We start from the raw sequence: 6244 nt of genomic DNA, 5'->3' as shown, positions 1-6244 counted from the left end.
TTTCATAAATTGTTGACCTTTCCAGAAGTTGAAAGCAAGCCTTGGTGCTTTATTTCCCCACTTCCTAGGAAAAAAAGACTGCCTATTCTAGTCACTTCTAAGTCTTGAAATACCAGGCTGGATAGGGCTTGGAGCAACCTGCTCCAGTGGAAGGTGTCCCTACCTATGGCAGGGGGTTCACCTGGATGATCTTTAAGGTCCCTCCAACCCAAATCATTCTGTGATTCTAGACAGTTAAAAAACTGTTCTGTTTATCACCTTAAAACTCAGTTAAAATGGAAGTCTTGTTTGTACATGCAGTTAAAATGCTTATTTGTGTAATGAATCAAACTCCTCAGCTTTAGTACCACACACTCACCATCACCAGGTCTTAAAACCAAAGCTTTCCAATACAGGTTTATTTTTATACCTGGCCTTGTCCTTGTACTGGGATTGTCAGGTACAAGTTCTGCTTCCTTTTTGTGGCACGGGAATGTCACTGGAGAGGGATGGGTCTGTCTCAGGCTCCAGCCTTAGGTGGAGCCAGTCTACCTGAGCTCCTGCCTGTCCAGCTGGGTGCAGCTTTCAGAGCCTGCTGAGAGCATCAGTCAGGCCTGCCAGACCAGGATTAGTCATGGCCAGGCCAGGCAGCCTCCTTCAGTGGCTCCTCCTGAGGCAACAGCCCAGCTGCTCCACTGAGTCAGCCCCGAGTGCCCTGTTACACTGCTCCAAACTCAATTTACTACTGCAGTTTCCTGCTGACTCAGCTGTTTGAGTCACAGGTGAGCACCAGGCAGGAAACTTCTCACCAGCACCCAAAATGCCACTCCTGTACATGGCAGCAGGACCTGCCTGATTCTCCTCACTTTGTCTGGCTTCTGTACCTAAAATGTCGATGACAAACTGCTAAAGGGAAGATGAGAACCATCCTTCTTGTGTGTGGTTACACACATCCATCCCTCCCTCCCTCCCTTTCAGTGACAGCCATTCAGAATTTGGGATAGGAACTCTTTACACAAGTCAAGTTCCAGGGGACAGTGAGAAGGGCAATAGGATCACCTGTGCATATTTATAAGATAAAATAGAAGGAAGATGTTCCACAGTATGTGAAGAGATAAGAGGTAGGAACAGAGCTACCTACTTGCTTATCCAAAATTTCCAATAGGAATCTAAAAGCTCCTTTGAGGAACTATAATTATTTTCTTGCTTGTTGTGAGAACTTACAAAGTCAGATGAGAAGCAGCTCAAGAGGCTGTGGGTTGCAGGACATGCAAAGTGCTGCACAGCAGCCTTGCCTGTCCTGGCAAAATTTAGTTAAACAAGATGATCATTACCATCAGGTTTTTTTTACAAATTAAATCACAATTTATCAGAGTAGAGGCTCAGCCTATTTGTGAGAACTGATTTTTATCCATAGTGAAGAAAAAAACCTACCATGTCTATTGACTACAAGATGAGGAAAGAAGGAAAAAAAAGTGAGCATTAGCAGGTGGAGAAAAATAGTTGCATTTCTCAGAAGGGGGTCAAGCAGAAAAAAAAGCAGGAAAACACTGAACAAGTTATTTTAATATTGAATAGTCCCTTAACTTCAAAACCAGAAAGCTCGCAGGCTTCTATTTTATCTGAAGGTCAGCATTGCAACCTCTTATCAAGAAGGCCCAGGGAAATTAGAATAGATTTCTAGCCCAGAAGGACTCATTTCAGCCAAAAAAACCTACTCCAGACCCCCCATCACAGCTACCTCTGTAGCCTTGCAGTTCCAACGGGGATAACAATGAGACAACCACACTGCCTTTAACGAGTCACTTGCTAATTGGATGCAAGTTACTTAAGAATGCTTAATTATACAGTCCTGTGTTAGCCATGGTCATGTTACACCAATTTACTCTACACCTGATGGGCTGAGTAGAAGCTTCAGTGAGTTTTGCTACTGAGAAGCAGCATTTACTTGTTGCTGTGTCAAACTGAAGCTGAGCAGGGGAAGAATTTCCAAAAGAAGGCATTGGCTACTCATGGCAACACTGATCAAATAAAGAATTAAAATGGCAGTAGGACAGCACAGCATCATTAAACTTCTGTTAAATGTTGAAGACCACATTGGGGGTTTTTTCCTATATACAGACTCTCTGAGGGAAATCTCTCGGTGAATGCTAAGCTCTAGAAAGGCTCAAGCTGGATCTAATATTATTAAGTGAGGACTAGATCTGTTCCAGAACAAGAGGAAGTAATATTAAAATCACAAAACCCCAAAACCCCTACTTTTAGCAGCTCTGTTTTAAGTACATGACTGGGGGAAAAAAAGCCTGGCTGTACTGCAGAAATTCCCTTTACCCTCCAGGCTTAAACAATATCTAAGGACAAGAGTTTGGTTTAAGCCCAGAGAACAACTGATCAGGCAGCTAAAGGTTTGAAAGGCAGAGTGCTTTCCTACAGGAGTAGGGCTTGGATCTCCTTCCCTGAAATTAAAATTAGCTTTCATAAGTGGCTTGAAAATGGTCTATTAGAACTTCAGTGTAAAACTGAAATGTGAAAATGCATTGCAAGGCAAAAAAAAAGGGCAGGGTAAAAACTTCTGAATTGGAGATCTGAGCAAGAGGTGATTTAAGAATCTCATTTGGGTTATTTCTGCCCAAAGCACTGGGAAGTTTCAGTTCTAAAGATAGCAGGAAAGCTTCAGGCTCCACAACTAACCTACTTTGTCCAGACTGTGGCCATTTATGGGAACACATAACACAGCAGAACGTTAAATACCCACGTGGAATGCAGAACTCCAGTTCTTGCCATGCTGAAATGCTTTCAGCTCAGAGCTTTAATGGCATGTTCTGTTGCTTAAGACCCAAAACACAGGGCTTAGCCAGAACACCAGGAAGTAGGAGTGTACAGACCAACTCATCTCTTGGCTTGAAGTCATCCCTCCACCGAGGAGTGATTTAGACAAACAGATCCAACAGTGACACAAGAGTGGGCTGTACAGAAAGATGCTTCCTCCTTAAGTCTCCTCCATCTACTGGCTGTTACTCAGCACTTGGATGAATCACTACTCTGATATTTATTGAGACTGGATACGTCACATTCCCTGCTACAATTATTTAGTCAGCAAGTCCACGCACAGGAGCTTTGTAAAGACAATTAAGAAGGGGACTGGGTGAACTGCAGGTGACAAACTAAAAACCAACAGGCTCTAGTATCTAGTTCATTTACACACACATCCATGATTGCACCAGGGCAGGTTTCAGAACATGGAAGTGCACTTGCAGAATTTAAAATCAAGTTTAGGCTATTACATCAAGATTATTAATTTTATGCTCCCTTAATGTGGTCATTAAAGTTACTGGTTTGGATAATATCCTCTTTACAACTGCTAGTGCTGCTGCTGAAATGATGGCAGGGTTGTTAGAAGTAACCCATATGTGAAATTCCCTGTGTGGCAGATATCCATGAGAGTATCTCCAGAAGAAACACTACTCATCTGTAATTGGTGCTGACTCTCAGAAAGGAAACGTTCCAAGCAGAACGTGTCTCATGCAGATCTGCACTATGCCAAGCATTGGGTCATCTCTAACTTCCTTCTCATCCCCAAAAATAGCTCCATGGCCTGAGGTTAAAAGCCCCACATGCTGAAAGCGTGACTGTCCCTGTGGATACAGCAGTGCCTGGGATGCTCTCTGCCTCTGGAGTCCCAGTCACCCTTAAGGAAGGAGATTTGGAATAACTCCATATGCTGCTTTGCAAGTCTCTTCCTGAAGATGAAACCACAGCCATAGAAGGGAACACAAAACACTGAACGCAGCTCCGCATCTTACGGAGTTATCAGCTGGGAGAGAATCGTGACCTTAAAATGAAGTAAAGCTTCATGATTATGAAGAGAAAAATAGTAAGAGTTGTCATGACAATTCTGACTCCGTAAGAGCACCAAAAATACAGCACAGAGACTGTTCTCTCCCCCTCATTTTCTCCTTTCAGTTGCCTATGTCTGTGAGACAAGAACCAGCTCTTACCCCCACCCACCAGTTTTTCAAGTTATGTGCAGCAAGGAAGTCACTTTTACTTAAGAATTGAGAGCTATTTTGAGACACCAACTGCCTGTAACTTTCCATTATAGAAATTCTTGCTGCCTATTATGTCCAATTACACAGAGCTGCAGAAAACAAGTGGTAGAAGAGGTAAGAGCCTTACAGCAAATACATTCTAGTATTTGAGAACACAGGAGCTACAACCAGGCTCAAACCAAGTCTCCTATTTGCAGAGGGACTGAGCCACCCCCACACAGAGCTTTTTCATCTTCAGTACGTTGCTATTAAAGGACTCCCAAAGAGTTGTTTAAAAATGGTTCTTACAAGTTGCTGTGCCAACCAAAAATGGACAACCAGAATAAAGCAGGCAGCAGCATCATATAGTTATAGTCCAAACACTGTGTATCATCAGATACAGGAAGAACTGAAATCCCCTGAACTCTTCCCCAAAAACCAGTGTAAGAACTGCCCACTGAAAATACCATTTTAGGCAATGTGATAAAACAAGCCAAGCAAGGGTTTAGGAAGAACATGGGGTGTTTTATTGCTGCATAAAATTAGATATAATTAAGTATACATACTGTCTGCACATCCAAAATGCATTCCTTAGGACTCCAATTTCAGCAGGTTCAATTGTAGTAAATTCACCCAAAAGCTGATGCATTCCAAACCCACCCAAGTGATGCCTAAGTTTTTGGAAGTTAAATTTATTTTCTTTGTTGGGCTTTTAGAAAGCAGGAAATCTGCTGATTTCGTTACTTCAGAAAGGACAAGGGACCTGTTACACCAGACTGCAGTAAGAGGTTGGTAAGAGCAGCACAGGAAGCACCAGCTACTTTAGCAGAGATGCTTAAAGCTCAACTTCAGCCCTAATTCTAGGGGTTTCCAGTCTACAAAGGGTACTTTGAGAGCCTATTTTCCCCAAACACATCAGGAGTGGAAAAATCTGACACATTGTTTGAGGCAGAATCAAAATGTAGCTTAATGTGTTCCCTGTCAGTCACTTTAACAAGCAGTGCCTCCCCCAGCCAAATGCTCCTGTCTCCCCTCGTACCAGTTTGTCCCCCGTCGTGCTGCTTGCAAGGAGCAGACAGATCCCTCCCACAGTAATAAAAGACCTTTCACTGATCTAGAATAATCAAACTCTCCCAAAAGACATGTATTTTGCTGTGTCAGAGTTCTGGATGTCACACAACACGGCTCCTTTCAGGGGTTCTGTTTATAGCTGTAACTAATGAGGTGACAGTACAGGGAGCACTGCAGGGGAAAGCACGTCCCTGAAGGTACAAACCTCCTGCAAACAGGACAGGCTGGCAATTAATCCACAGGTTAAATGTTGACTGGTTAGCTAACTCCTTGGCAATTAGCTACGTGTAATAATATCCTCCAAACAACACACACAAATTAAAAGTATCTTTGGCAAAAGGTGGATAAGCAGGAAAAAAAAAAAATCAGAATTTAATCAGTGGCTGCACTGTAGATTCTCACCAAGAGCAGCTATTTATAGCTTAAAACTTTTAATTCAAAAGACTGAGGGCATTAATACTTTCAAATAAGAATCGATACTGACCAACTGCAGCCTCGCTGGCTGAGGCTGAAAAGTAAATTAACCCGAAGTGATGGAAGTAATTTGGACAAGCAAAAGCCCTGGAACCCTGGAACCACATAACCACTGCCCTCACAAGCTTTCTTTTGCTGAGCAGCCACACTTTGCAGCAGTGCTGCTTCCCTCCCTGGGCCAGGCCCAGGCTGCTGGGGACACACACATTGCTTCTGGAGAGTTACACAGAAGGACTGTGCATCTCTAGCCCTGATTCTGTTGGATCATGTTGCTCTACAATGTGTACCTGTAACAGATTATTTTAATCAACAGTTGATCAGTGTTGACAAGCTTGAGACACTTCTATGCTGGCAGGTGGATTATGTCCAAGGACTCACCATCAGTATTAGAATCCTATTCTTTATCTCTACAAGATATAAACTAGCAACAGGTTGCATAAATAAGGAAGATTCTTCAGGTTGACCATGACAGATCACTTCAACTACTGAAAAACAAGAAAACCCCAAATCTGCTCATACAAGTAGAGAAATTAATCCAACCAGAGTTGGTTTTCTTTACCAAAGTGAAACAACAAACCATTTCAGCTCTCCAAAGTCAGCAGCAAGTGACATCTGAGGTATGGACAGCATTAGACACCTCTTCAGTAAACATTTCCTCCCAGTCTGAGATCACAAAAGGCTGAAAAGGTGAC

This window comes from Pseudopipra pipra, chromosome 6 (genome assembly GCF_036250125.1).
Source record: "Pseudopipra pipra isolate bDixPip1 chromosome 6, bDixPip1.hap1, whole genome shotgun sequence".
Lineage (NCBI taxonomy): Eukaryota > Metazoa > Chordata > Aves > Passeriformes > Pipridae > Pseudopipra > Pseudopipra pipra.
Note: the sequence above shows the minus strand (reverse complement) of the source record.